We start from the raw sequence: 12,184 nt of genomic DNA, 5'->3' as shown, positions 1-12,184 counted from the left end.
CATTTTGGATGTATTGTTCCAATGAGTAAAATGCACTTTAGAGATGTCACGCTAATGGGATTGTGTTTTGGCAGGCTGGTTCTAACAGGGTTTGGGAAATTCTGCGTTTAGCAGGCCAAAACCTGGCATCAACACTCCGGCAAGTGATTACACTTGGGTAAGAGTGTCAGTGTTTTGTTGTTGTGGCGTCTTTTGTCGGAGTGTCATTTTTTTCCCCCTTTCTTTCCTTTCTTTCAAATACAGCGGAACTTTGTCTCTGCATCAAGGCCTATTGAAAAGAAAGATTTCTCTGGGTACCGACAGATTACTCTCCTCCCTACCCTCATTGTCATGGTGACTGGCAGCACACAGTCACAACAAAACCACTTGAATTCAGGCATGGAATAAAAAAAAATAAAAAATAAGTTCTATATCCAAACTGTTAGACAAGAATAAAGGGACACTCATCACAAGGAGTATTACTCCTAGCCTGTGAGAACAGTTGTATGATGTTTTCTGTGGCTCTGCAGGGAATCTTCCCAAGTTAGGAAGAAAAACCCTGATGATGTCATCATTTCCAACTTCTTCCTTGTTCCTTGTGCTGGTAGTGCTAATTCATATAAAGTATTGACGCCTCTTAAATAAACCCATTGGTGGTCCACCAATGGGTTTATTTAAGAGGCGTCAATACTGCTTGATTTTGTCTCCAGTAAAGGACTTCTTGTCATTCGGTGCCTCTGTCATCATTAGTTGACATAATTAATCTGAAGCAATTTTACGTCCATTTTCACATCGGGAGCTTTGGATCTAAAATTATACATTTAAGCTATACAATTGGTTTAAAAAAAAAAAAAAAGCAGTAAGTACAGTTAAAACCTCTTACAGCACTGACCATGTAACATCCCCTTGGACATCCACATGTCAGTCTGCAACGCATTCTCACGTACGGGTTCGTGTCATATCGTACAAAAACGTATCCCCAACAATTCGTATGATATCTTACGAAATTACGCCGACTGCCGACCAGTCACGTGACAGTGACAAGTTTAGCAGTCGTTACAGTTACGTTTAGCTGAGAAAAGGTGACTGTCGTGCAGCAACAGCAGTTAAGTTTAGGCACCAAAACGACTTAGTACTCCCAGGACACGGACATCTATTTCCTGGGTGAGAGTCTTGTGTTTTCCCCCTAACTCCACTCTCCCGCTTGAAAGCCCTGTGTTTTAGGACCCATCCCTACTCCTCCTCCTCCCTACCCAGATCTTCGCGGTCTTTTACAGCAGCAGTACAGTACATACAGTATGTATATGTCAGTCCCTCCAGAAAAACGCGATTATGCGATCAATATGCATAATTCAATGCATAATCAGCCAAAGTCCGCATATTTAAGCGGGGCCCGCATTTTTCGCAGCATAAATTGCAGATTTCCGCGCAAAATATGCGGGGCTTGCATGATTTCATAATCCCCGCATTTTCGTTGCAAAAAAGTCACGTATATCTTAGCAGAACGTTGAAAATGTTTGCGTTTACTTCACACAAGAGCAGCCATTTTCCCCTGTTGCCATGGGAACATTATGAAGTGACGTAATTACGCGACTTGAACATTGAAAAGCAGGGTGTTGGGGGGGGGGGGATCACTTTTTTTTTTGCAAGTTCCCGCAATTTCATCGCATAAAATTGCATAAATATCCTGCATATTCCATCGCATTTTTTAAGAAAACGTGCCACATAATCAAGGACTTTTGCCGGCAACAATCACAAAAAAACTCTGCATTTTTCTGGAAGGACTGATATGTATGTACAGTATATGTACGAATGGTTAATGAGAACAGACAGCTGTATTTTTTAGACTTGAGAGAATCTGTCAAGGATGGTGTTAAGCTGCTAAGATTTTAACCTCAGCTTGTTGACTATTTCTACCACAGAGACATTGAGACAAACCTCCAAGCTCCCACCCCTACACCACACACACACACACACACACACACACACACATATATACAGTGCCTTGCGAAAGTATTCGGCCCCCTTGAACGTTTCGACCTTTTGCCACATTTCAGGCCTCAAACATAAAGATATAAAACTGTAATTTTTTGTGAAGAATCAACAACAAGTGGGACACAATCATGAAGTGGAACGAAATTCATTGGCTATTTCAAACCTTTTAAACAAATAAAAACTGAAATATTGAAGCGGCAAAATTATTCAGCCCCCTTAAGTTAATACTTTGTAAGCGCCACCTTTTGCTGCGATTACAGCTGTAAATTCGCTTGGGGTATGTCTCTATCAGTTTTGCACATCGGAGACTGACATTTTTGCCCATTCCTCCTTGCAAAACAGCTCGAGCTCAGTGAGGTTGGATGGAGAGCGCGTTTGTGAACAGCAGTTTTCAGTTCTTTCCACAGATTCTCGATTGGATTCAGGTCTGGACTTTGACTTGGCCATTCTAACACCTGGATATGTTTATTTGTGAACCATTCCATTGTAGATTTTGCTTTATGTTTTGGATCATTGTCTTGTTGGAAGACAAATCTCCGTCCCAGTCTCAGGTCTTTTGCAGACTCCATCAGGTTTTCTTCCAGAATGGTCCTGTATTTGGCTCCATCCATCTTCCCATCAATTTTAACCATCTTCCCTGTCCCTGCTGAAGAAAAGCAGGCCCAAACCATGATGCTGCCACCACCATGTTTGACAGTGGGGATGGTGTGTTCAGGGTGATGAGCTGTGTTGCTTTTACGCCAAACATAACGTTTTGCATTGTTGCCAAAAAGTTTGATTTTGGTTTCATCTGACCACAGCACCTTCTTCCACATGTTTGGTGTGTCTCCCAGGTGCCTTTTGGCAAACTTTAAACGACACTTTTATGGATATCTTTAAGAAATGGCTTTCTTCTTGCCACTCTTCCATAAAGGCCAGATTTGTGCAGTATACGACTGATTGTTGTCCTATGGACAGAGTCTCCCACCTCAGCTGTAGATCTCTGCAGTTCATCCAGAGTGATCATGGGCCTCTTGGCTGCATCTCTGATCAGTCTTCTCATTGTATGAGCTGAAAGTTTAGAGGGACGGCCGGGTCTTCGTAGATTTGTAGTGGTCTGATACTCCTTCCATTTCAATATTATTGCTTGCACAGTGCTCCTTGGGATGTTTAAAGCTTGGGAAATCTTTTTGTATCCAAATCCGGCTTTAAACTTCTCCACAACAGTATCTCGGACCTGCCTGGTGTGTTCCTTGTTCTTCATGATGCTCTCTGCGCTTTACACGGACCTCTGAGACTATCACAGAGCAGGTGCATTTATACGGAGACTTGATTACACACAGCTGGATTCTATTTATCATCATTAGTCATTTAGGTCAACATTGGATCATTCAGAGATCCTCACTGAACTTCTGGAGAGAGTTTGCTGCACTGAAAGTAAAGGGGCTGAATAATTTTGCCCACTTTTTCAGTTTTTTATTTGTTAAAAAAGTTTGAAATAGCCAATGAATTTCGTTCCACTTCATAATTGGGACCCACTTGTTGTTGATTCTTCACAAAAAATTACAGTTTTATATCTTTATGTTTGAGGCCTGAAATGTGGCAAAAGGTCGAAACGTTCAAGGGGGCCGAATACTTTCGCAAGGCACTGTATGTACAGTAGAATGTAGCTGCGTCACCATGTAATCCAGGCTTTAAGAAGAGACGCTCCTGTCACAGTTCAGGGACTGCTGGCTAAGGAAACGGTGACACAGCGGAACACTCAGCTGGAGGCGGCAGTGTCACTGGGGCTCCAACAAAGATACATTTCTTTTTGTTTTTATATAAATGCTGGTTTTGGTTTGAAGTCACCCTGTTTAAGGCAGAAATCAGTATAGTCACCATTCTAACTGGCACTGAACTTAGCCTTCAGGGCTATTTTTTCCTGTATGCTGTCCCTGGCAGAAATCTGCTTAGGTTTAGGCAACAAAACTACTTGGTTAGGTTTAGGAAGAGCCCATGGTTTGGGTTAAAATAGACCATTTCTGGCAGAAAGCCCTGAAGGCTAACTTCTCCCATGTGCCTCCAACTGTTGAACTTGGGACATCAATTGTTTGCTTTTCTTTTGTATCCTGTTCTGCTTTGTTGTGTCTCCTTCTGTTCTATTGCTGTGTTTCCACAGTGGTGGAGTGGCAATCGGGAGAGTCAGGACTTTTCCCGGTGGGCCGGTAGTGTTTTGAGGCCTCGAGGGCCGGTCCGATAATAGTTATTACGCAGCAGCCTCTTATTTCAATACAAACAATGGTCATAACCATGTCTAGGATTTTCAGAAATATAGGGGGATCAGTGAGCAGGCCCCTCCCCAAATGGCATAGCCCTGGTCGGCTATGACGTAAAGCCATCGAACACCTCTTTTTTTTCTTTGCCATGTTTAGAAGTCTACGTTAACAGACAGTGTGTGAGTCTAATGATGGAAAGCCAAAAAAGAAAAAGGAAAGGTGGCGCTGAGATGGTCAGAGTCAAAAGGAAAAAAAGGGATGGTGTTGCTGTGCTGTGTGTTGTTCATTCATTCACCATCCGAACATTGTACTGTATGTACGGTATGGCTCTGCTCGACTTGACTCACTTTTTTGGTACCAGTACCTTTTCTCTTGTCTTTCCGTTTCCACTGCAGATAGTATCGCCTCAGTGTAGGTGTGATTCTCAGCTGATCGCCACATGAAACTGCCGTGACATCATCCTCAACGCGACACTTGCTGAATCCTGTCAACCGCACCCAAACAGAGGAACGCCCAAACTTCATAAATTGTATGATGTAATGTACCGACCGAGGTGATACAAAAAAAATCTACCTTCAAATTTTGGTATTGGTAAACATAAAAAGGGCAAGTCCAGTATAGCGGAATAACAGAGACAATTTCTTTACTAAAATCTCATTTAATTTCTAAACTAAAGATAATGGAATCAGTGTTATTGCATTTTCTGCTTTCTTTTGCTATGCTCTTTGTTAAGTAATGAAAAAGCTGGATGCCTTTATAGCGTGTTGAACTATCTCTTCTTGTGCAGTTAAAGTGATGGTTCGGAGTAATTCACCCTAGGGTCCTTTGCACCATGACCTCGAGCCAAACACGCACCCAGAAGCTTTTTTCACCTGGGTCTAACATTGGGAGAGTTAGCTAGAGTAGCGTTATCAGCTGAATAGCTTAGCGCAGGGGCTAATGGACCCACGTTTGTATCTTGTAAGTTACCCCACTAATAATGCCCGAAATGATACCAAACGTCTATATATAGGTTATGCACTCATAAAACGATGGATTGGAAAGTTTGTAAGTACACCAGAAGTTTATGAACACTTGCCTGCTCTCTTCTGCTCTCTGCTGCTGCTGCTGCTACCTGCAGTTAGACGAGTGCTTAGGGTTGTCTACAAATTACTACACCGAAAAGACATACAACAAAAATATTTATTAATTTAATGATTAAATAAGGTAATGTCTCCAAACTTACCTCAATTATTACTTGTCTCCTGCTAGTTATACTACAGCACTTACTTTAAAAAAAAAGTTAAATAAAAAAATATTTTTGTTGCATCTCTTTTCGGTGTTGTAATTTGTAGACGGCCCTAAGCACTCGTCTTACAGCAGCAACAACAACAGCAGAGAGCAGAAGCAAGCAGGCAAGTGTTATTTACATAAAATTCTGGTGTAATTACAAACTTTCCAATCCATCGTTTTATGAGAGCATAACCTATTTGTACTACTTGTAGACGTTTGGTATCATTTCGGGCATTATTAGTGGGGTAACTATACAAACGTGGGTCCATTAGCCCCTGCGCTAAGCTATTCAGCTGACTCTCCCAATGTTCGACCCAGGTGAAAAAAGCTTCTGGGGGGGTGTTTGGCTTGAGGTCATGGTGCAAAGGACCGTAAGGTGAATTACTCCGAACCATCACTTTAATCATCTCAGACTTGAAAAGCACAGTATAGTACGGTGTCTTCCTCTCCCCTCCCACCTCTCAGTTTCCCTCGGCTCTTTGCCTTCCAGCACACTTTTGATGTCAGGTATTGATAGAACGTCTTGCACTAACTTTGGAAACCCGTTTATGTATATACTGTATATATAGCAGCAAAGGTAAAGTTCATACTGTACATCAGCTGCTTCCTGCGCTGTCTTATGAGGTTGAGACCTAAATGTTTCACCGATGTCAATTCAATCGATTCAAAAATAAATTCCAAAGCTGTTTTTCTCTGTCTATAGAAAAAGTTGCTACATTTGCAGCTCTTCCTCTCTTTTCTTCACAGTGAGCAGCTGACAGGTGAAATGCATGAGGTACATGAACTGGTGCGGTATGTTACTGATGCTGTTTGGTGTGTGTGGTGTGTGAGAGAGAGAGAGAGAGAGAGAGAGCTGGAATAAAAGGATGAAAGCAATACAATGCTGAAAGCGAGGAGAAATGGTAGTGTGTGAGTGTATACTGTACGTGAGTGTGTGTTTGCAGATGTTCAGAAAAAGCACATTGGTACGTTTGTGAGCATCTGGGTATGTGTGCATTTGTTTGTGTATGAAATTTCAAAAATTCATCTTGCAGGTGTGTGTGTGTGTGTGTGTGTAAGTAAACGGCGCTGTCATGGTGTGTTTGTGGGGAGACCTGGCAGGGCATCCTGGGACAGTTGAAATAAAGAGCCATCTGACAGCTCCGTGCTGAAATGCACTCTGGGAAAAGCAAAGAGGGAAGCAAGAGAGTGGCCTATTTGACAGCTGGCGCACTGGTGTGTGTGTGTGTGTGGTGGTGGGGGGGGAGAAGCATGCATGTGTTTTTGCTGTGTGTAGACTCAGGTGTGTGTGTGTGTGTGTGTGTGTGTGTGTGTGTGTGTGTGTGTGTGTGTGTGTGTGTGTGTGTGTGTGTGCGTGCGTGTGCGTGTGCGTGCATGCGACTATGTGGGTTCTGTAGTAATTAGGTAACAGTCTGGCCCTCAGCGATCCATTTCCTGTCAGTGAGGGCAGAGAGAGACCTGCTGATGAACCATCTGGTGTCCAGGTGCATCTCTCTCTCTTTCTTTCTCTCTCTCTCTCTCTCTCTCCCTCCGTCCCGCTCAATCTTACCCCCGGGAAGCTGCTTGACCTCTGGTGGCCGCTCACTCTCGTCTCCTTCGTAAAATCAAGGAGGGATGATTAAAGTGTGGTTGTTGTTGCCGTCCATTTTGTTCTGGACAGCATCATTCCTCTTTGTACCCACAGACAGAGTGCTTCATCTACTGGAAATAAGCAGAATATGCAGATGTGGTAGCTACGTATGTCGGTCATTTTGTAGGCTTCCTATCAAAGGCTTCTGAATAGTGTGACAAGGACATTCCTGTGTTCACCTGTGGATCTCAATGCTACACCCGGGGGGAATATGTGGTTGCACTTTGTAGCACTGTAGTTCCTCTGAGTGATGTTGTGCACAGCAGCAACACTTCCACAGGAAATTAATTCTACACGGTTAGTCCATGGTATACCATGAACAGAGTCGTTTCCTGTTGCAATGCAATGATTTCACCATGAGATTTTAAAAGCATGTGTATTTCATGGTTACATACTGTAATATGTATTTATTATTTATGGCATAAAAACATCAACTGCTGCAGCTTTAACTAGCATGCTAAGCTAATGTTTATTTAAGGGAGACCTATTATATACTGTTCTCAGGTTCATACTTGTATTGTGTGATTCTACTAGAACATGTTTACATGTTTTAATGTTCAAAAAACACTTTTTTTTACTCATACTGCCCATGGCTGCTGCACCTGTATTCACTCTCAGTCTGAGATGCTCTGTTAGAGCACCTGTCTCTTTAAGGCCCCCTCCCCTCCTGAAAAAGCCCAGTCCGCTCTGATTGGTCAGCGCGCTTCCGCATGCCCGCTAGTCTCTGGAATCTCCACTGATGTTGCACTGCGAACCTGAGACTGACTGCAACGGAGCAGGACTTTGTACCATGAAAAATCACCAATAAAGTCTTCTAAACCAAATACTACCAAACTGGATTTGTTTCAGCAGTAATTTGACCCGATATTGGAAATAAATTAACATTAGCAGCCAAGATTACAGGTTTCCCTGGCGTTAGCATGCAGCTACTTGTAGTTAGTAGTGGATTGTAATGGAAAAAGCTACACTTTCTACCGTAAAAAATCCCAGATAAAAGCTTCTGAACCAATTACTACCCAACTGGAAATTTATGAAATATAACCGGATATGTTTCAGCACTAATTTGATCCGAAATTGGGGAGAAATTAACAACAATGGCAGCCAAGATTACAGCTTTCCCTGATTTTGCATGTAGCTAGTCCTATGTAAACACAGGAGTAGCCTAAAAAAACTGCAATAGCCTGCCTGGACTGGTCATAGAAACCAGGCTCGGTGTTAGGTGACACTGAGCCGAGAGTAGAAAGACGCGTTGATAGTGGAGCGTTCAGAACATTGGGAAATCTGAGGTTTTTGCTCACAAAGATAGATGTACTCCACAAGAACAGCACACTGCCTCTCATTTACACTAGTAAGACGTATGACTGTTGTAAGTGTGAGAACTTACAAAGAATGGTATAAAAAGAACCTATTTATTCACGTACCCCATACCTTCAAGAGAGCATGGAGAAGAGTCCAGCTTAGCAAAGTGACGTTTATCCCTGAGAGCCCAGAGCCCACTCTGTTTCTCTGTGTGTGTTTGAATTCTGTATTATCTTGGCATAGAGAGAGACACAGAGGAAACAGTCTCCATGGTGATCGGCCATTCAATCCTTTTGACACGATGACTCATTGAACTTTGTGTGGATGGTAGTCCCATAATACAATGCATTGTGCATAAGTTAATTTGCTGTAGTGCGGTCATGACAAAAACACTTTGATGTGCAGCATGCACACCATGACAGGCCTGGCTCTGACTTTAGTTACGCTGCTCAAGTTCAGCTTTACAATGACGCTGACATGTCTGACATTGATATCTTTCTATAAGATGTCTTCATATTGGCCATGAACAGTCAAAGGTTAAAGTTCAGAGATGCAGTGACTTGGGGTAATTTAGAACTGCCATAATATGTGATGAGGTTAAAAGTATGCGTCAGATGTCCAAAGGATGAACTGTAGATTTTATGTGTGTATTTTTATGTATTCTTGTATTTATTTAAAGTTTTCTGCATTTATTACTCAATTTATTTTCTTTCTTTTTTCCAATCTTTCTTTTTTTCTTATTTATGCATTTTCTTTCTTAATATTTCTTTTTCCTTTTTATTCAGATTGTGCTAAGAGGGATCTGCAATGCATGATAGACAGAATTACATTTTTATGGAGCTAAGATCATTCTTTATCTCTCGTCTTTTTTTTTTTATCCAGTTTTTGTCACCGTCTAAAAATTTGCAGAACCTCTAAAATCTTTAAACCCTATTTTTGGTCGTAATATTTTCTCTTTCTTCCATTCACAATTTTCTTAGAGGCGTCCTAATCTGCAAAAAGGGAAAAGGGAAAAAAGTATGTTATAAAACAAAGCTTGGTTGGATCTCAATGTTCAAACCTACAGACTATGGTTCAAACAAACAGTGTAAGACAAAGTGAGTCCCAGCGTCACTGTCAGTGGTATCCCTCCAGGCTGTACATTGCTTTCTCTTTACAGATTAGAGTCTGATTCCTCCTGGTCTGAAGCTTAGGAAGGGAATGGTTCATTTTCACAGACGCTGATTTTTGCTGCCTTGGGCAATGAGAATAACATATGCAATTTCTGAAAAGCTGAGTGCTGTTTTCCCTACATAATTGATGTGCTGTGCAGTGAAATGGAATTTTTCAGCAGACTTATCAAAAATACTAAAATGGTAAAATATAAGATTTATTCTTTACCTTCGTCTACAGACCTCAAATCATTGTTCTGTTTCAATTTCCTAAAATGGAATATATGTGGGACTGGCTCACAAGCTAAAAGCAATTAAATATGTCATTATGTAAATAAATTAAATCTAGGCATATGCCTACTTCAAGAAACCCACATTTCAAACTCCATATCAAACAACCATCGAATAAAATCACCAGAATTCAGTCAACCCCCACCCTCCCTTCTTTCATAGATTCTTCACATCCCTGTATAATTTCACATTTAAATTATAAAATTATCATCAGGGGGGATTTTAACAACAGTTCTCAACCCAGCAACAGATTGATAAGGAACAGCAAGCATAAAACGGCAATCCACCAGAATAAATCATTAAATGTATACGCAGATGACATCTTACTTTACTTACAGAACCCACACGTGTCTTTATATAAAACATAAACCTATGCACAAGATTCTCTAAAATCTTAAACTATTACATTAACTATTCCATCCCTCCCTCCACACGCACCATAAGATACCAAGGCGTTAACCCCCCAAGCTGGTACAGAGCTGGTGCACTGTTGCTCCGTCCGGCGCGTAGCGCCGCCCAAGAGGATTGTGATTGGTTTAAAGAAATGCCAATAAACCAGAGCACATTTTTCTCCTATCCTGGAATGTTGTGTGGACTAGCCAGACCCTCCTCTACAGCGCTGTAGAGGAAGGTCTGGCAATGCGAGACTAGCTCCCCCCCAAACCTAAAATGAGGTAGACTGTATATAAGAAGTGGATGTAACCACCATGGTGTCACACATTGGTTTGTGGACTACCGTTTTGAAGCATCGAATTTGGAATTTTGGCTGTCGCCATCTTGGTTTTTGGCCATCACCATCTTGTTTTTTTTGAGCCAGAAGTGACCATATTTGGACAAGAGGGTGGAGCTAAATTATCCGATATAGTGGCTAGCACTAGCTAGCTAGCTAGCTAGCTTGGCTAGCATGGTGCAAAAATGAACTCCTTAGGATGTCTTTTAGTACAACCGAACGCTGAACAAGAAATTTTTAGGTAACCAAAATGTTACAATTAACTTTAATGAACTGAAAACCCTCTATGAAAGGGTCAAAGTTCAAAGACAAAACATGTACAACACCATAGTGATGACAACGTATTGAAGAAGACTTGAAATCAGCAATTGAGACCTAATCCCACCATCGAACAAATACTTGGATATATTTTTTATTCCGGACTAAATTGACAATTATATAAGCAAGCTTGTCCAGTCTTGTTTTTAACATCTAAAAATACCAAGATTCAATCAGTTTTGTGTTTTCAAGTTGTCCTACATTTGTTTTCATGCAACTGGACCACTGCAATGGTCTATCAAAAGATATTAAATGAGAAAACACTCCACTAGCTCCAACTAGTGCAAAATTCAGCTGCTAAACTTTGAACTAAAACCAGAAATAGAGAATATATTGGAATCACTACACATTTTAACATTGGTTTTGCATAACTTTGGATTAACAAATAAAGACGAGATGAGAGTGATTGACAGATGACAATGACAGTGGTGATCATAATATGTTGATGGTGACAATGTTGTTGGCAAAATAGATTAAAAAGACAAGTGACAACCAAAACAACTACCAAAAGATGATGGTGATGATGTGATTGTGATGATGCCCCTGACGATAGACGTAGAGATCAGTGCCAGATGGCTTAAAACACACAGAAAGCTCTTGTTGTGCAGCTCTGCTGAACAGGATTCGGGAAGGTAGAGAGGGATTGGCAGTGGAGCGGGAGGAAAATGCAGGTTTGCTTTGTTTTGAGTTAAATTCCCTGGACTGTTTCCTCACTGCCAATAGCACTGGCAGCCTGAGTAATTTGTGTAAACTCACGTTGTGTGAGTGTGTGTGTCTGTTGTGGTGTGTGTTTGTATTCGGATGGGTGTGAAGGCAACATTTGTGTGCAGTTAGTTAGTTATTTTTTTCTTTTTTTTACCTTGCATGCACGGTCCATTTGAAGGTGAAAAAACAAACAAATTACAACCAAAACAGTAGGTTTGATTTTGTCTGGCAGTGATTTTACATTTGAAGCCCAAGGACACATTAACTCTCTGGCTTCAACTCTGCATGCATGAGGAGAAGCAGCTGAGGAGAGAGGTATGAGAGAAGAGTACCCAGAAAATATTTTATGTTGAATAGATGTCGATTTCAATATAGGGACTTTGTAGAATGCGGCCCATTTCATCTTCCCTGGGATCTCTGAAGTTATTTTTAATGAAAGGCATATCGCCAAAAATGATCTCTAAAACTTCAAGAGGTGATGTTGATACAACTACATGCAAAAAAATATGAAGTGTAAATTAAGCCCTAAAATAATGTTTATGTATATATGCAAATCAAGTTTTTATAGGCTACTACA

The sequence above is a fragment of the Perca fluviatilis genome, chromosome 21 (genome assembly GCF_010015445.1).
Source record: "Perca fluviatilis chromosome 21, GENO_Pfluv_1.0, whole genome shotgun sequence".
Classification (NCBI taxonomy): Eukaryota; Metazoa; Chordata; class Actinopteri; order Perciformes; family Percidae; genus Perca; species Perca fluviatilis.
The sequence above is the reverse complement of the archived record's forward strand: the minus strand, read 5'-3'. Positions refer to the sequence as shown.